Source organism: Anomalospiza imberbis, chromosome 4, assembly GCF_031753505.1.
Source record: "Anomalospiza imberbis isolate Cuckoo-Finch-1a 21T00152 chromosome 4, ASM3175350v1, whole genome shotgun sequence".
Taxonomy (NCBI): Eukaryota; Metazoa; Chordata; class Aves; order Passeriformes; family Viduidae; genus Anomalospiza; species Anomalospiza imberbis.
This window is the reverse complement of record NC_089684.1, coordinates 45866960-45887002: the sequence shown is the minus strand read 5'-3', so window position 1 is coordinate 45887002 and position 20043 is coordinate 45866960. Positions and strand designations below refer to the sequence as shown.

The 20043-nt window shown below is 40.4% G+C and overlaps 2 long non-coding RNA genes across 5 annotated transcripts in view; one reads left to right on the top strand and one right to left on the bottom strand.

The window, feature by feature from the left end:
* Window positions 1–16004: 16004 nt before the first annotated feature.
* On the bottom strand, window positions 16005–19609 carry LOC137472862 (uncharacterized). The gene is made up of 2 exons (XR_010998450.1): window positions 19328–19609; window positions 16005–16201 (listed from the first exon to the last, which is right to left on the bottom strand). It is a non-coding gene; the product is annotated as an uncharacterized lncRNA (long non-coding RNA).
* LOC137472861 (uncharacterized) overlaps window positions 17985–20043 on the top strand; it is a 42914-nt gene continuing 40855 nt past the window's right edge. For all 4 annotated transcript variants that reach the window (XR_010998448.1, XR_010998446.1, XR_010998447.1 and 1 more), the window contains exon 1: window positions 17985–18759. This is a non-coding gene — a long non-coding RNA (uncharacterized lncRNA). The remainder of the gene's footprint in view (window positions 18760–20043) is intronic.

Genomic DNA, 20043 nt, shown 5'->3' with positions numbered 1-20043 from the left:
TATTTCCCTGGGAAAATCTTCATCTTGGCAGTCTGTGTATATCCAGTCCTTCAACAAGTGGAAAGGACACCTGCCTCTGCGCACCTCACTTTGGTGAGATAGTGCAGTTTGTTTCTGCAGCTGCACAGTTCCTGCATTGCTGGAAATAACATTTGCTGTCACCCTGGCTGGATGACATGGAGCCGGTGGTGTCTGTCCTCTGCTTTCTTTTATGAGCCTTCTTACCAAGTATATTACTTCTGTCCCTTGACTGAGGTTGCCTGTGCTTTAAAAACCCACAAGAAATAGGGGCAGAAAGAAAAAGTACTTGATATTCATTATTTGTTGAGGGACCCTGACTAGTGACACCAAGGACGCAGTAGTGTCATACTAAATTGTGGTTTCTGTTCTATCGTTCATTCTGATACTCTGCATTTTCAAACAAGGGCTAAGGTTTAACTAGCAGTGGTCTGTTCTGGGTTCTGAGATAGCTGCTCTTAAACTAATTACAATGGGAACAAATACAATATGAAAATCAAGTATTTGTTCTGATCTTTAGCATATTCTATTACTTAGCTCACTAGTCAGTAAGATCAGCAGCTGTTTTTGCTGCTTCATGAAAAAAAACATGCACCTTGCATAGCAACCCCATATTAAAATGCTTATTAAGAAAATAAGTATAAGTGTGCTGACACAAGAGCAAACAGTGGGTTGCAGTAAAACACCAGTTTGTAATTTGGCATGCTGTCTCTTCCAGTTGGGATGTCAGTTTTACTGCAAACACTTCTGGAAATGCCAAGCAATACCTTTAGATGTAAGTAGGGAGTGGCTGAATCCAACCCAGCTATAATCCACGATCAACGTCTGCATAAGAATTAAAATCATCATGTAATAGCACTGGTGCTCTCAATCTTTTAATTTCTTTTTTTATGGGCTGCATCCTGCAGTGCTGAGTGGCTCTTGAAAGAGCTTAGGGTGTATCAGCCTTTGTCCACAGGGGCACTCTGTAGCAAACCCCCATGTTCCAGTTCCCAGCTCATCCAGATCACACACTTGCCTCCAAGGGTTGTTTCTTCCATTATCTCAAATGTTGGGAGAGCTGTTCATTTGTTTGTTTTGCCCAGCACAGAATAAATTATGAGGTCAGATTGCAACACCAAGTCAGGATGCTCTCAGGGTGTGCATCCAGCATCCGGGAACTGCAAGCCCTCCCAAATACCCTTATCTAAATGGTGTCATAGAAAAGGAATGACATGCCTCAAAAATGTTGTTAACTCACCAGAACAAATTACCGTGTGTTCAGTGTTCTGTATGCTATTGACTAAGAGACCTTCCAATGCACGTTTAACCTGGATGTTTTTTCCTTTTGGAAGAAAGCTGTTGGAAGTGCCAGAAATGTGTACGTGCACCATGGGTGTGCTCAGGTGATGCAGACCAACAAGTCATGGGTGAGGTATCAGAAGATCTTGGGTGTTTGCAGATGTCAGAGCAGAGGACTATGTGTCATGGAGCAGCCAGAGGGAATGAGGACAACTCTGTGTCCACCCATGAAAAAAGGTTGATTTATGTGCATGTGGGAGAAGGGTAGAAGAACCCAATGCAGCAATATGATCCATATGAGTGTTACAAAAATTGGTAACAAACCATCCCAAAGGCACTATTATGTAGGAGAAAAGGTTCTGGCCTGCAGCTATATGTCAGGGAATAGTCATTCCTGAACCCACCACTGGCCGAGGGAGATTAGATCCTGAACTGGTATTGAAAAATCATGAAAACATGCAGAAGTTTTTATCTAGTGTTTTCCTTTTCATATATTTAAGTGCTTATTTTGAATACCTTTTCCTGTAAAAAGAGGAATGTATGGCTATCATATTAATCTCTAGTAACACTGTTGAATGTTTGCCTGTTTACACAGTACTGAAAAATAGGCTTGAACAGAAACCTCAGATATCTGTGGATTTGGTTGAAGTAAAACTCTGCCTTACATACAAGAGCATGTGGATGTTGTCTCAAATGCACGGGCACTCCTCAGACATGACTTTTAGAGTTATAACAAAAATTATGTTGATTTAGTAGTTTACTGCTTTTTCTCCTTACTGATTTCCCAGTGAAGAAACAAAGATTGAAATCTTTGTGTTCCTTCAATACATGAAGGTGCAATTTCCTAGATTATCTAGGACAATAGGTATGATTATACCATTTTAGACCTGGGATAAGTTCTGGACCAAAAGGAATATTTATATTCTTGCAAATAATTTCCTTACCATAACTTCTGGACAGGCATTTAAATAATGCAAGTTTTGATTGGTCAGTTTATCAGAACTGTTTAAATGCCTAACACGTGTAAGCCAATGTTTCAGAGCACTTTGTTTTCTGGCATTAAAATCCCTATGTAAAATCCAGGTCCTCATCTGTAATTAATGGAAAATCACTTCTAATTGTCCTCTGTTGCTATTATTTTTTACAGTGCGCTTGTACAACCCCACTACTCAGGTTACTCATGAAGATCTGGATTCAGCTGCCCTGCCCTGATTTCAGTTTCCAGTTCTGACATGGGATGGCTCCTTTGACAGCTCCTTGTGAGCAGTCAGGTATATATGAGTTCTTGCTGAGTAGGCTTGTGTGATCCAAAGTATACATTCTGGTATTTAACAAGTCACAAATGTCAACATCACAAATATTCCACACCCCTGTGCTACCGTAAAAAAAAAAAGGTTCTTTGTGAGGAGAACTGGTTCTGTCTTACCATCTGTTTCTTGGAATATTTTAGGTATTCTGTAATTCAGAAATAATTGAGTAAGTCAAAATACTTGAGGATAACAGAAGACTTCTAGTAAACTAAATTTTTGTTCTTAGAAGTAGTAGGGATAATTAACTTCAAAGGAGCATAGAATGAGGTTCTGGCTCCTTTGTATGCTGATTAGGTAAGAGAGGTGTGTCCTTGAGATTAACTCTGAGTGCAAGTGAAGCTCTCATGAGAGCACATGTGAAAAATGGATCAGAATGCTTTGTCAAAGTTGCTTTTAGGTAGCAACTGAATATGCTGGACCGTTAAGAGGTTTCCCAGTATTTGTTTAGGGTAAGTACCTCCCAATCTGCTGTTACAGAATACTGCAGCTCAGAGCAGTGTGGGCTAACCAGTTAGAAAAACTTGTTCGAGACTACATAAAATATGGCCTTCACACACTGCAGCATTTATGGGGTCTAATCTTCCAACCTATCAATGCTATCATCTGAATTACTGTGTTTTTGCATGCTGCAGTCAACACTTGGTGTATTTATTTTATAGACACTTGTATACTTACAGGTTCATTTGAATATACATTGGTGCTCTTGTCAATACAACAGCTTCAGAAAAACACCGCTCAGCTAATTTTCCTGATCGATCTGGAAGTTAACCAGATGGCAAAGAAAAGGAAAAGAAATCTTGAATGAATGATGTGAAAACAATCCTGGCTTTTGTTTCTGGAATTGCTTTTGTAGTGTGGTGGTATTCTTTAGGGGGATCCACAAATAGGGAGGGGAGAATTATTAACACAGGTAAACTGGACTAAGGCATTTGGCATTTTAAACTATACTGAACTGTCTCGTAGCAATTGTTCTTATGACTAGAATCGTCTAGTGTAACAGTGGAGGATATATTAGTAATTGAGTAGAAAAGGAAGCAAGATTTGGAAACAGTTTCTAATTACTTGAATACTATTTTATCACTTCCAGTCCTCCATTAAATAGTTGATGTATCCCTTGAAAGTAAAAAGCTGTGAGAATCTGATAGTTATCTGCTCAAAAAAATTAAATCAATCTCTTTGTACTAACATGCTTTGACATGAAGTAAACAGCGTTTCATTAGCATCTCTTAAGCAGGGGCTGTGGTTTGTGGAGTAATCAGAAGCCAAGGTTATCATTTATGTTGCAGTGACACCCACAAATGGCCCCTGGACCTGGTGTGTGGCTCTGGTACATGAGAGAGCTGGACCTTGCCTTCAGGTACCTCCCAGTTAATTGCCAATGATGCACTGGAGGTGGGGAGATGGAGGATAAGGGTAATTGACAGCGCCATCAAGCTGGGTTACCCTGGTGCCAAGCCTGCAATTATCAGCAGTGTTGGCAAACACAGGCGCAGCAAGGTCTGTCCCACCAAGCAGGGCCCGATGCAAAGGCCACCAGCTGACCAAGGAGGAGTTCATTGCTCCTCCACGACTGCTGTTTCTCAAGTAGATGTCAGGGAGGAGATCCTGGATCATTACTCCCAGGTAGGTAGTGTTGTACTGCTGAACAGGAGCTCTGATGGCAGCTCAGAAGTGATGCTCAGAGGTCTGCAGTGGGACTCCTGCCATGCAGCTGTGAGAGAGGCAAGTCTTTCAGTGAGGAAGGAAGAGCACTTTGAGGGTGGAACTTCAATTAGAACTCCAGAGAATTAGAGTGGAAAATGCTACTTTAAATTAGTACTGTTGAGGAATGTCCATATACATAAAGCCTTGCTTTCCCACATTTCATTTTTTTTCTCATCTTGTTGGATATATGACCTTTTTAAATCAGCAGACATAAGTTAATGGAGCTGCATTTATAGTGATTATTCATTTCTACTTATTTCTGCTTAGGGAAAGAGGTGTACAGCAAAGCCAAGGAAGTCGAACCTTGCTGCAGCATGCTCATGGTACTGTTTTAGTGGCAGAAAAGGGAATTGTCATCTGCTGATAACCAAATAAGTGCAGTTACCTGATGATATCTTTGAGGCATTTCCCATTTCCTGCTTTACAGTCTTCATTGGGAGAATAAATTTCCCTACTGCACACTTTACCCCTTGTCTTTCCTACATGTACACTTGAGTAATCCTGCTGAAATTAATTCATTAAAACTTCAGTTTTAACATGTTTTTTTCCTCCCTCAGTAGATATAAGGTAGCATCGCAATCTGCATTCAGTGGTTTCCAAGGGCACCCTGACTCTGAGTTGTGCTTTCAGGCTGATACAAGCAGAGGCTGCTTTGTGCTGTCATTGCCAAAAATGAAGATCCATGGCAGGGCCAGAAAGCACCTTTCACTGTTGAAGTTTAATTAACTCTTCTGTATTAGTGACAAACTGCTAGTTTGGGACATGCCTGTGACAGTCACTGCCACCATATTCTTAGAGCTGGGGAATGATCTAAATGCAGTGTGAGTAGCTGCTTGGGTGACTGCAGAGAGAGGCGGTGTCCTAGGTATTTCGAGAATCCAAGCTGCAGGTCCCGATGCCGCTCAGCAGCAGGAGACCTACAGAACCTGCAGTGAAGGCATTTACAGCTCGTGGAGGACCTCTAGAGAGCAAAAGTAGGAAATGGTCATTCCTTGCTGTCCTGTGTTCCTGCGGCACTGGGCCAGCACGCACAGGAGTGTCCCTGTGAGAAATCCATAGGCGCTCAAAGCCTTTGTATTTACACAAGAATTGAGTCTTCTTGTGGAAACCTGGGTTTTACAGTTCTTGGGTTTACAGGAACTTTCAGTTTATTTTCTAATTATGGACGTGTCTGAGCACATAGATAATAATTTTCCTTGCTACAACGATTATCCAAGAGTCTGGATGCTAGATGACTTACACTGGTATTTGAAATCCATCTTCACATATGACTAAAATGTACTGTCTTGTCAGTAAATACCTGATTTTGGTCAAGTTGCAACTCATAGTAGCCATTGTCATCTAAGTGCAGGTGTCATTTAATAACATGCCAGTCTTTCTTGCAGCCTTGGGGTTTAAGAAGGATCCATTTGTGCAGAATGCCCAGGAGTAGGAGCTGCTGCACTGCACAGAGGATCAGGAATGTTTATATCGCAGTTCCTTCTCGGTCTTTACCATGCCAATTTCAACTCCTTCATTTTATAGTAGGAGCACTGGTTACTTTTTATTGCTTTTTAAAATTTTTTTCTGCCTTCTTATTCATTTTCTGTCATTCATTATAAATAAAAATATACTTTCAGCTGAACTGATTTCAGGTAGGGAGAGTGTTTAACAGAGCTCCTCACTAACAGTGTTTTGTTTAACCAGGCAGCTGCAATATCTGTGTCCTTATGTTCCTGTGTTTGGGTTGGGGTGGTTCTATTCAGAGAAATGAGCACTCACTCAGTGAGTTTTTTAATAAAAATTGTTTGTGCTAAAACTTTGACTTGGAGATAAACAGATTAAGTAGTAAAATGCTTAAAATTGTAAGGACTTTATAAGAGGCTTTGACATGGTAAGATAATTTCTCAAATAGGTTAACATTGTTTGAACCACCTGTTACTGAGACATCTGAGAACATCACTTACTATCCTATAAAATTATAGCCTTCAAATCCAGAATAAAAATCAGCAGAATCCCTTATTATGAAACATCAAATTTCTTTTACAACACCTGCTTGAAATGTCATTTGAGTATCTGTGTGCTGAGAAGTGCCAAAAGTAGATTAACTGTTACTTGGATATAGTGAAGTTATCAGCAGGACCACAACATTTCAGTACTTTTTGTCATGATTATAAATTCAGAATTAGCTTGTTTACTTGCCTTGAGTCAAGTTAATCCAAATATTGAGAATGCATGTGATGAAAAAGGGCTGGTAGAAACAGAGAAACTAAAAGAAAGCTGTGTTTTACTCCCTCATACCAAGACTATAAATGGATTAGAACTTGTTGGCTTTGCCATAATAAGTAAATCCTTGGAAAATGTCTCAATAAAAAACTGTAGATTTTATTGACACTTAATAGGATATTTTGTGAGGAACCCTCATATCTTTTGACATGTTTCAAGCATTACTCAAATTACATTTTGGAAAGGCTGCAGGTAATTTAATGTCTATGCTAACATTTTGTAACTGTCTCTGGAGCCATGTGTAATTCTTTCAAAGAGAAAAGAGCCAAATTAGTAAATCTTGGAAGGAAAAACCTGTTTCAAGGATTATTTCCTATTTGGATGGTTCGTATTCAGCCTGTCCTATTATTCATGTACTTCAATAGCTCTTCCACCTGAAGATGTTGGTGTTCTACAGCTGCTGAGCCAAACCCTGAAATAGGGTCACTGAAATAGGTGATTAAAGTCTGCAAATTATTCTTGTCAGAGTAAGTACGTAATACTCTTGTAGGATTATGTTGCTTTGAAAGAAATCTACTATTTCTAAGTGAGTCTTCTTTGGTTGCACTTCTTACATGTTTTTCATGACTACTTAATTTCCTGTAGAACATTTGAGTTGAACTCCAGAAAGCAGAACCAAGAATATTTGGTAAGAATCTTTGATAATCTTAAATAATGTAAAAGCTAAAGAAGAGGAGGCTAAGAAGCAAATATGGGCAGCTGCTATCACTTATTTTGTGAAAGCAGTCAGGTTCTAGCAGACAATCAGCTGCCAAGTACCTTGTCCCTTTGCTAAGACATGTCATGTTACAGTTGAGCAGGTGTATTGATGGAAAAATGGGAGACCACAGACAGTCCAGGTTCTCCTCATTTAATATTTGTTTCAAAGGAAATTTATTGAGATCTAGTGACGTAAATATTTTTATTTGCGATGCAGTGTACAAATTATGTAATTTCTATTCTTGGGCAGTCAGTCTTGTAAAAGATGAAAAAAACCCTGTATGATTTGTGTGCAGACATCACAGCTGTTCAGAGTCACAGAAAAGGCAAAGGTAAGGTCACTGTGGGCAAGTCCTGGGTCAGTCCTGCTAGACTAAAGGAGAGCTTTAGTTCTCTAATTCCGTGTGTGGGCTCTTTGGTTTGCTGAGGAGACATAGCAAAGACTTTGTGTCAAAATGGGCAGCAACTCGTTCTGACCAAGTACGTAATCTGGCTTTCATGTCATAAAGAGATCAAACAGTGGGGTGAGCATGAGCTTTGACATCATCAGGCTGAAAGGTGAACATTACACGTGCGGTCACGGGTGTGAAAGTTGAAATAAGGTCTCGGAGGGACTCCTACCTTCCCCGTCAAAATTCACAATGCCATTTTGTTCCCATGAAGACAAGAAATGGGCGGAATTGGGTGGTTTTCCTTTCTGCCCTGCTTTTGAGTGTAAGGCCGTAAAGCTGATCCGGCTGCACTTGCAGGGAATGCCCACAGGGCGGCACTCGGGCAACACGGACCGAGGCAAAGCGTCGTTCCCTTCCTTCGTTACCCTACTGGAGAATTGGGGTGCCTTTGAAATGGAAAGGGAATGTTAATTGAGAAATGTGATCTTTAAATCTAAATTATTCACTAAAGTACAATTGCTTAATGCAAAATTATTTTCTATTAGGTATATCAAGTCATGTAATGATCAGCTTCATAAAATACCCTTAGCACTATTCCATTTAGTAGCTAAGGGATTAAGAAAAATGCTAAACTCTGTGGAAGACCCTCAGAATACTTTTATTAGATTGTTATATTTTTACCTGTACCTGAACTGGCTGTCTGCTTTGTTCTCTGAACTCTGATGAAAGTTTAATAGAAAATTTCATGTCTTGAATAATTTCACATTTCCTAATTTCCAGCCTAAACTTATCAAGGATAAGTTTATAATTATTTCTTCTTGCATATGCATGCTTTTACTAACTCTGCACGTAGTGAATTGGTGAGAAAGGGGCCTTGTGTCCTCTCCACTGGACTCTGAAAATCAATACCAACTGCTTCCCATTTCAAGTTCCCCTTCCTTTAACTTCCCATGAGAGGAAAAAGGCATGGCCAGTTCCTGGTTTGTTGCTGGACGAGTTGGCAGAACCATAGGCAATGTATCACTGACCTGAGCAGCTCTGTCAGGTACAAGAGGTGAATTAAAGGTGGCAGCTGTTTAACAGGAATCCAATTTGCAGGGCTGAAAGTGAGAGAAAATAGATATCTGCTCATCAAATACAAACTGCTTCTGAAATCTGTTGGAAGAAAAGATGGCATCCCATTCCTCAAGTGCTTCAAGTATGTGGCACTTTGGAGTCTTATGGTTTATCTGGAATTTCCTAAGGTAACACCAGATATGTTGTGCTTCCTTCCCAATATGTAGCTGGTTGCAATCTTTTATGGGGCACAGCCACAAGACCATCCCTGTCAGGAGTAGGAGGCATTTGATTTTTCTCCCTGGTGTTTGACTCCCAAATCTCATAAATGTGTGTGATAGGATGGTGAGACTGAGCAAACTGAGCTGCTGGTTTAAGATATTGCTCTTACCTAGCACAACCTTACTGCTCTGGTCTCTGAGACCAGGCTCTACTGGTACTTCAACATTTGTGCCATATCTCTGGATTTACACAGCTAAAATACTGAACAAGGGTGTCCAGAATGTGTGTGTGGAGTTGATGGAATAAAAACACAATATGCAAGTCCAATATCAGTGTGCCTCGATAGCAACTCTGATTCAAGCACGTGAAAGAAAATGGGACTTCATTTTTCCACCCCCTCAGTTCAAAGGCCATTAGAATAACCTTTTAATTCAACTTTTTTATTCCTCTTCAATTTATATTAAGTTACTGAAGTGAGAGAATGTGAATACAATTCATCCTTCAAGAGAAGAAAACTCAGGAACAGTGCCAATGAAGTTGAGTCATGTAAAGCTCATAAGTTGGCTAAATATTTTATTGCTTTATTCTCTTCTCTTTAGTCAGTGTTCATATCCCTAATAATACACAAGGCACTCAAAAGTTGGCAATGTTTCCAGGCAATGCTTTGGTAGAAGAAAACCTGTTTAGGAAAGGGGGGGAAAGGGAGACCTGGCAGCTCTGCTTCCTTGTTTTAGATGAGTTTGTTTGCCTGTTTGTGATAATTAGATCCTCATGAGGTTGTACCTGGTGTTGAACTGTTAGAGTTTGAAAGAGGAAAAAATCCCAGTTCAAGATGAAAAGCCAAAAAGTATAGAGTATTTGTAGCAACTGCATGCCTGGTAGTGTTTTTTTGACTGCATGAAATCCTTGGGAATCTCAGCAATTTATCAGGGTGTATGGATTCAGCCCTGTATGGCTGAGCAGTGTTGAGGTAGAAATTATTTCTGAAACATGAGGAAGATAGCTCACTTCTAACTTCACTTTCAGGAGCCATGTTCCACCTATTTCTAAAGGAAAGATAGCCGTTATGGGTTGTCTCTGGCTTCTCAGCCTGAAGAAGCTGAGGTGTAGGCAAAAATCAAACTTCCCACATAATTAAACCTGCCTTTGTCTTTATCTCGGGTGTCAAAAGCTGACAGTTGTCATCAGCGAAGACTGTGGGTGTTACTGAAAGCTGTAACTTGCCCAGCACCCAAAAACATGACTGGTCTTTCTCCCAGTAAGAGGTCTGTGGCCATGCAGATGAAATAGGATTATTGATGTATGTGCCAAAATCCTGCAGCAGCATAACAGTAGCTATGAAAAAGAATTATTAGTATTAATTCTTGATTATTTGGATTCTGTTTTTAGGCTGTAGAGAGATCTTCTGCCACAGGAAGCTTCATAAATATCATTGCATTATGACAATTTATTTCACTGCTATGGAGTGGCCTTATTTTACCAGCCCCTTTGATCCTAGCACACAGGATCTGCTTCTGAAAATTATTATTTCTTACACAATGAATTTGTTTTCTCTATGCTCCCCAGCTGGGCTGGAGGCAGTCCCATCCCCTTTGTTTTTCTGGACTGGGAGTTGGTTTCTAAATTCCAGTGGCACATCCTAGAGCCTTTAATCTTCCCCTGCTACCTCAGTGCCTACCAAAGAGTCCATCAGTCTGCAGCCAGCATCACTTGCATAATCAGATGTGTCTGGCACAGGGCAGAGTGTGCCAGGAAAGCTCATCAAGAATTTGTCATGTCAAAGCTGAGGGATGAGGTTAGTCTCTGTTAGTCAGCAAAGATACGGAGACTATCCATCTTCCCAGAGCATCCCCAAGCCTTATAAGCTTGGAGAACAGATTCATTCTCAAACAAGTCAGGATGCTGTCAAGTTTAGGAAAAGTCAAATTCATCTCTTATTTTTGTTTCTCATGTCCTATTTTAAGTCTCTATCTCTAGATGTTATGAGCTCTCTAATGCCTCTTGTGAAACTTGACATTCTTAATTAAAACCTACAAATACTGATTTTACTTAGAGAAGAAATCTGTGTAAAATAGATTGTGTTTAATCATTGTCTGGGCTGGAAAAGGCTGGTGGTTCACCTGGGACACATTCTTTGCACCACAGCCTCAGGACAGGACAGGAGACAGAACTGGCCCAACTTCTCAGTGGAGAAAAAAACATGATGACTTGCTAAAACAAAAATGCAAGCAGTTATCAGCATGCTGTCCTGGGAAACCTGCTTTTGCGGCTTTCTCAGCACTCTGTGTATAAAAAAATAATTAGGAAATGGGGTTTTTATGGTAGAAGTTGTTCAAAATTGGCCTGGAATACTGTTTTTTAATTTCTGATGTTGAGAGTAACCTTCTTGGCAAAGCATTCCTCACGCAATAGAAACGTGTGTGGAGTAGGTCATGTGTAAAATCATACAGGGATGTACGAGTCATCCCCGAGACACATTTGGTTTATGAGCAGGAGTAAATTGAAAACACTGATTGGAACATCTGGATGCAGTGCTTTTAGATGACTCTTTGCAGGAAGGCACAAGTGAGAATTGCTTATGTTGCAATTTTAGGCCTGTTTGCAGGCAGCAAGGAGTTTGCCAAGAGTTGAAGCCTCACGAACATTCCTGTCACTGCTTGCAGTGCTGAGGTAGAAGAGCAGCCAGCAGAGCTGGACACCTCATTGTCAGTCCCAGCTCAGCTCATCTATTCACCAGCTCACTGAAGTGCTCACAGCGTTTGCTGGCAAACTTCTTTCTTAATAGGAATGTTCTTGGTCTACAGCAGAGCCACTTGAAGTTGTTCCTGATGGTGTTACTGTGATGTGTGAAATCCAGGAGGGCTTTTCAAGTGTTCAGCGTGAGGAGAGCTGGCACAATAGTCACAGGCTCAGACACAAAGGGTGTGTGCAGGCAGGGCTCTAACAGGAGGACTCCGCTGTCCTTGAAGCATATCTGGCTCCTGGAGAAGTCAGCCTGTGGAATTCAAGCACTGTTGCTTGCCCAGTCATTTGCTACATCTGGCTGAAGTGGGAAAAGTTTTTAACAGTCATGATAATGTAATTGCTTTAATTATAGGGGCAGATTGAAAAAAACATCGAGTGTGCACAGCATGAAGTAATAGCTGAAGCAAATCTGATTGTTTTATGTATTCTTTTATGAAGGAGTTTGAAGTATAGGAATTTGGAATAGCTCTTTGCTGTAATAGTTTCAGACTTGATATGATGACAAGCATGTGCTTTTCCAGGGTGAATGTGATCCAAAGCAGTTCATATACACTAAACCCATGAAGATAGGTTGTCTTAAAAGGGTTTATCATCTTTTATTATTGTATCTGCCTTCAAGATCTGATCCAACAGATGTGTAGTGAGAAAATAAAGACACAGTGGTGGAGGCAGTGGAGCTGAGAGAAAACTTCGTGTCTGCGTTGGCAACAATTGGCATTTCCATCGGTGTTGTGGTGTGTACTCTTAATTGAAATGGGAAAGGCCTGTGTTCACAGCTCTGCTGTCACTTAGGCACAGCAGAGTTTTGTATTCAAATGCAACTGAAGTATTTTAAGAAAGCCTCTTATCAAACAGTAGTATTTTGTACAAACAGGTAGGTATTGGGGCAGAAAATTAAGGAAAAATGATACTTTGTAGACACATATGAAAGAGTTGTGTTTAGGTTCCCAGTGTATATTCTGTTTTATGTAACATTAAAGAGTTCTGTCAGCTTTCTCCAGTAGGTTTTGTTTGGGACTGAAATGAACTGTCTCAAGTAGTTCATCCTGCTCCCCTATTGACTTTTAACTCTTCTGTGTAGTCCTACCCTTAAGCTGTGCACATTAGGCAGATGTGGAAAAAAATATCTTGCCTATGTTAGATTTTATTGTTCCCCCAGAAAATGCAGCGTTCTCATCACTTTCTCTATGAAAATGATATTTTTAAGTGCCTGAGAAGACATTTATCTGTGAACACTATGTGCATGAGTGGCAATGGTGGTGGCTTTCAGTGTGGGGAAAGTGAGGATTTTTGTATTTGTGTTCAGAAAATGATTAACTGGTTTCACTGGACTGCTTAAAAGACTAGCAGAGGTCCATGTAATCCAGACCTCCCTCAGGACCAAATGCAGACAGTGAACAGTCAGATGCCAAAGGCATTGGCATCAGTATTATCAGTCCAGTGAAGCCAGTTAATCATTTTCTGAACAGAAACCAAATCAGAATTTTCCAGCTGCAGAGTTAATTGGAACAACTAAAAAGTCAGGGTCTTGTAATTACTGCTTGGAATATAGCTGTTTTCCAAGCTGTGGTGGTTTCTTTCCTCAGAGGCTTTCTACAAGTTGCCTTTTCCACAGCATCATATTCCACGAGTGTTTTGTGCACCCTGTAAAAACTGCACCCTTGACTCAGCTTTAAAAAAATCACTATTTCTGCACAAAGGCCTTTGAAAGAACTGAAAACTGAAGTTCATGGTGTTCTTTGTGTCGCTGCCTCTCAGACCTCACTTAATCATGGATATTTATTAGGAATTATATAAAGGGTGAGGAGGAACTGCTTATTTCTCTTGAGTTTAAAAGCAAAGCACAATGACAACAAACCTTCAAATGACATGGCCTATGTGGCAACTCAATAGAGAAACACAGATTATAGGGAGTCATTAGCATTATTTTTCCTTTTTATCCATCACATTTATTACTATTATCATAACTTGATCTGTCAGTACTTAATCTCATCTGCTGCTGCCAAGAGATTTTGATCCTGAAATGGATCTCTGTAGAAAGAAGGATGGGTTTCCAGTGAAATTGTGAAAGAAACACTGCAGGTTTAATCCTGACAGAGATGCCTGGATTCTATCTTTCAAGAACACTTATGTCAGCCTTAACTTTTCAAACTTAGCAAATTTATTTGCTGTAGTGTTAATGAATCTGAGAAAATATGCCTCGAAAGTGTCTTAAGGACAGAGGAAAAGGAGTGAGAAACCCTAAGATAAACTATTTCAGGGTGAAGTCTTCTGGCAGGTAATTCTAGGAGGGTGCATGCAGGTTTTTCTGCTGTTTGCCAGCAGGAAAACAATTCTCTTTAAGAGCTTTTTACCTGGCAGCTCCAGGAAAACACATGGTCATCATTTCAATGACTATTTCCTGGTAGACTTAAGCTCCTCTACCCCGTTCAATGTGCTCAGTGTATCCCTTTCACACACAGAATGTAGACTGTACACAGGGTGTTTAATTTGATGTGGTTTTGAAAGAAATAATTAAACCTTTCATTTGTTATTATGCAAACAGTAATTAATTTCAAATTAGTGTGCCAGAAAGCTGAAATGTGTGGGGAGAACTGGGTGGTTTGTTTCCATTTATCTCTACTTCCATCTAGTTATATCAGCATCACTCCACTTGAGCATGGATGTAGAGAGCAGATAGAAATTGGGCAATCTTTTATTTCAAGTTGAATGGCCCCCTACAATAGCAGTGAATCAGCTCTGTTTTCCACTGTAATGGCTTCTGAGGGTTAGAGCAAAACAAACTTAGAAACCACAGGAACTGAAGGTTGTTGGGTGAAGCCTGATGTTATGTGATCCATAAGGGCCAATATTGCCAGTATCCCTTGCCCAAAAGTGCATCTTCTGTGCCTTGTAAAGTAAGATACTTGGAATAGATGTTGCAAAGTTATTTTCCAAGTTCTTGTTTGTGCCTTTTGAAAATTGTTTTTGTGTTCTTCAGCTGTTTATCTTTGCCTCATTCTGAGAGCACTGCAAGTCTTCAATTTGCATTTCAGCACTGCACAGCAAGGAGGGCAGGAAGTTATATCTACCCCAAAAAAGAGGAAAAAAAAATTAAAAAAAGGACAATCATACTTGCTGTCTTCTGAACCTTTTTTTATATATCAGGGATCAGGTTAAAAAAAAACAACAAAAAAACACTGAAACTAATAGGACTGACTCTACTAATCTTACTGGGTTTTGAACTAGACTTTAGTCTCTGCCCTTGCCTTAACCAGTAGGGAAAAAATTGGTGGTTTTTGAATATGCTGCCAGCAGATGTCTCACATGTTTCCTTACAAAAGTGGATTAATGATTTAGCTTGCTTTGATCACACAGCTCTGAGAAACTGAAAGTTCATTAAATGGTTTTCATTATGTTATGGACAAATCTTCGGTAGCTGCAGCATCAATTATTTTTAGACCTTTCCTGAGACAAGGTTTACACAGTAATCAAACCAGAACAAAATTTCAGGAGTTCTTCTGGTGTTTTCATACTCAATATGAAACTTGATGTACCTAAAAATGTCCAACTCCTCACATTAAAATTAATTTATATTTCAGGCTTTCTCATTTTTTATTTATTCTTCTGCCCTTCACACTGTTCATGCAAAGGGACTCTAAAATGGCCTGGAAATCATGATTTATCACAAATGTAAAGGATTTGGCAGAGTATCACTGATGCAAATGAGGTTGGCTGTGTTTTTCCATAATAACTGCCTGCATTAATTATTCTTTCTGGTAGTAAAGGGGCATTCTGAATTACACTGCATTTTACACAGCTTGGCATTATACAGAGATTGCTGCTAAAAGACTCAGAGGGCCAGTTGTGCTGTGCCACATCCCATTTCAGAGCCATTTTTGGAGTTTCAGTGCTTTGCCGTGTGTCTGAGGTCTATGCAGGCTCAGAGCTGCTGAGCTCTCTTAGCTGTGGAGCCAGAGAAGGATTAATAATACTTGTGCTCCCTGGAAAGTTCTTAGCAGCCTGATTAGTCTGACTGCTGAGCTGGATCTCAGCAGGAACAATAGACCAGGAAAGTAGGAGTGTTGTGTCCATTCACTTGAGATACGAGAGTGATTGTGTGAAATTGAGAGCTACCTCCATTTTCTGTAGAAGCAAGGGAGATCTGTCCCCAGAAAGAGAAAAGGTGCCCTGGTGCTTTTGTGCTTTTGGAGGTGCAGGAGAGTGGCTGCTGTTGTTCTGCATTCAGACCCAATGAGCTCCTGACTACTTGGAAAAACAACCTATGTAACATGACCCACCTGTCCTTATTCACAGGAATGCTGGGCCACAATAAAAGGGATGGCTCTGAATATATTACATTTGCTTGGTATTCTGTGTAAAGGAAGGAAATCCTTCCCCAGCAGTCTTCGGGGCAGCTTTTTAGATAGGTGGGGGGATGCTGTTGAGGCATTTCACAGCTGGCTAATCTTTTAGCTGTCTGATTTTGTACATCAAAAATTGAGCCCAGTGTTTCTCAAAAGTCAAGGCCTGGATCAGGGACAGAAATAAAAGACCTGAGAAGGGAAATAAAACGCAGGTGTAACAAATATAAGTACACAACTCCACTGTTTTGCTTGTGTTTTATATGCCCTTCTCTCCATCTTCTGCTGTGTTTATTTACTCTGTAAATTCAGTGTGTTGAGCTCGATAAGTAATAGCAATTTAACCCAAAGCAGGTGTTTAGGAGGTGAATGGACTATAGGCCATCATTTTCTGCTAAGCACACTTGCCCTTAAAAAGGAGGAACAGTCTAACAAGATCACAAAAGCCAAAAGGAGTAGTAATAAAAACAGTAATAATTGCAGTGTGTCCCATATTCCTCAAGGGCAACAGAGAGTAGCGTAAACTAAATGCATTCAGTCTCTACCTCTCAGACCTCCACAAAAATCCTGGGGGTTTGTCTAGTCCTTGTCTTACAAGGCTAATTTCACATGTGCCATCAATGTAATAAACCAGGAAGGGACTATATTTTTAGGGCCCAGGACTTTGACATTGAGCTTTAAAATCTTAGCCTTTGGTAAATATGGGGCTCTGGATGGATGTATACTGAGCTGCCTTAAAATGTGATCTTTTGTGGGAGTAGCACTATCAACAGTTTGGAAGTTAATTGTCCTTGGGTTTATGGGGTGGCTGGGTTGAAATGTTAGAGACAGAGGAATAATATGCAACTCGGAGCCTCTTCTTTATTCTCAGCAATATAGCATGCAAATGGGAACAGTAGCTTCAAAATGTATTCAGGTTTATTTTCCAAATACTATGGAGTTCTCTTTGCCTACTTCTGTCATTTTACATGATGATTTAATGAGGAGTTTACATGAAGCTGCGTCTGCTGTATGAATACGAGCAGAGCCCTCCAGTTGTTTGCTCCATGGCTGATGTTGTCACAGGCTGAGCTGTGGACTTCCTGCTGCAGCTCTAAACCAAACCCAAGGAAGTAGGGAGTGTATTGGTTAAACCAAACCCAAGGAAATGTGGAGTGCGTTGGTGACCACTATGGCCCCTGGAGTAATATTTTGCCTTCATGAGGGTTATGCACCTGCATTTTGTGGTTTGATCTCTGGGCCATTCCTAAGGTGCCTGGGAGCTGCTCTTCCCATGGCCATGCTGTCCTTCATGTGAGGAGAGCCTGTGGGGCACACACAGAATTCCTTGTGTCTGATGTGATTCCCAATCAGTTCCCTCCAGGAGAGGGACTTTGTCATAAACTTAGACTCAGGTTGACGTGTAGAAGTCAAATATTTGCCTCACATTCCTACCACTGCTTACTGCTGTGCTCGCAGTTGCACGTTTTATTTGGGCTTCGGTGAAGCATAAACATTTGGTCTCAAGTAACTTGATCCATTGAAATTTGTTGGAATGCTTACCAACTTCGGGAAAACGTGCTGAAATCTCCCAGGCTGAGAGAGATTCTTATGGCAACACGCAGGATATCATGGCAGAATGACCCACAGGCACGAATGTTTCAGTCCTGTCTCCAGGAGCTCCGCTTCCTTGAGGAAGTGTTTGACAGTTTGTGGCTGACTGGAATATTTTAGAAGTGATCAGAAAGCCAGATTTTTTTGACCAGTATTTGGCCATGTTGATGAGTACATGACATGAGTATGACTTTTTTCTTTTTTCTTCACTGCTTTTTTTCTTGAACATGTGGCCATGTTGCTCAGAGACTTGCTGTTCTCAGACAAGCCAGATTTCCCTGACAAGGGGGCATCACACCGCTGTGCTACTCCCTGGCTTCAGATTCCTTCTCCAGTGAACTGGGGCTTATTTAAACTGTTGTTTGAGTCAGTCTTTTAGCTAGAGCACTGAAAAAACAGGTAATTGCCATCCAGTTATAAAACCAGGTAATTTGATGCTGGATCTGGCCTTGTGAAATTCTATTTCAAAGTAATGCCTCTGTAGGCCAAGCAAGGTTTGTTGTTGGAACTGCTAGAGTGAGTTGAGGGGGAGGCCCTGAGGGCTGGAGATTCTCTTCTATGAGGAAAGGCTGAGAGAGCTGGGGAGGTTCAGCCTGGAGAAGAGAAGGCTCTGGGGAGTCCTGACAGCACCTTCCTGTGCCTAAAGTGTTGCAACTGGAAGTGCTGTCCCTGCTTGCCCAGTCTCCTGGGCTCCTCCTGGCTCTGAAGGAAGGCAGACAAAACCAGGCAGGCTCACAAGAAATGCAGCAGACAGTCTATGCTATAAATCAGAAGAAATTCAACAGTTCTGTCAGACAGCATCCCACTCCAGCTAATGATACTTCATTATGTTCTGGAAAAGAGATGGGGCTCTGATAGGTCTAATTAGAAGAAAAGGAAACGTAATTTTTATGTCTCTCTTTTACTGTATTTCTGCACAGATGTTTTCAGGGTGGTTTCCAGGTAACTCCTGAAATCATAATAGAATTGTGGGAGACTGATTACATGCGTTCAGTCATTATCCATTGTTTATGTAGCACCGGGGGCTTGTACTGCCCTATATTACACAAACATGATTAGAAGATATATGATGGGAAGAGATGAAGTCATATCCTTCACAAAACATAAATAAGCTGGAAAGGTGTCCTTTATGTGAGTATAGATCTTGTCTTTATCTTTCACATCTTTCCAGAGGCAGAGCTCTGTTGTAAAAATGTAGTTCTTATTGAACTACGGTGTATAAGGCTAATTCAGTTAAGTAAACTTTCTTGCTACTATGGATTCTTGTGCTTCCAGCTCCAATTCAAAATCCCTGCCTGCCTTGATTTGAAAGTCTGTAATGGAAATTATTTTACCAAATGGAAAGGAAAGGATCTGGATAATAGAAAACTCATAACAAAAATGTACTGAAGTGTTAGGACAAGGTCTTTAAAGGCAAAAGTACTGTTAGGTTGGGAAGGCCAATAATGTGGCACAGAGTCATAAGCATCTTCTAGGCCTTTTAGGCTTCTGTTTCTTCTGTAGGTTTTCCATTATCTGAGCATTTTTTCAGTTCTAAAGTGTAATTTTAAAAACACCCAACACTTCAGTTTTGCTATTACATATGGTTTCCTTTCTCAATCTTCTCTGAATGTTTTGTTACTTCAATGGCAAGTTCTGTAGAGCTTCTCATTTAGAAAGTCCAATCAAAATATATTTTTAAAAATGTAGTAGAGGTTACTTCTGGGGACTTCTTCCTGCCCATGGAACTGGGTGAGCTTTAAGGTCTCTTCCAGTTCAAATCATTTTGTGACTTAGAGACTTTGTGTTTCAGCTCTCAATACAGTCAATGGATGTGCCCATGCCTGGCAGTCAGGAATCTGTACCTGTGGTTGTCTTGTCCAGCTGCCTTCAATTAGGAATTCTCCTGATTAAATCCTGCACTGAGCCCTTCATTTCAGTCAGGGTAGGAGATGTAGCTACTCATGTGTTTTCTGTCTAGTTGCAATTCTCCTCCATTTCCCTTGGGTGTCACAATTAAAACTAACAATCTTTGGAACGCAATAATGTGTCTGTGGGTCACTTTAGAACTGCCTGCTTGTGTTTTAAAATACCTCTACTGGGATGAAAATTGGCATGAATGTATCCTGCTTCATTTCTATGATTAAACTCCAGATATTAGGTAGCATTTATTGACTAAATTGTACTTTATCTCTCTAATTTCCTGTGGCCTGCAACAGCAGCCTTAGAGTTTGTGTTGACTATTAAGCAAAGAATGCATTTTTTGTTTGTTCTCATATGACAAACTATGTAAGGCTGCAGCTCTTTTCCTCTGCAGTTGTTAGCAATGTTTTTTTTTTATATTTGGAATGATGGTGAATGGTAGGTCTAATAAAATGGAGGTCCAGAAACTTCTGTTCATTCTAAATTGGCTAAGGCAATAAAAATATAAGCCTG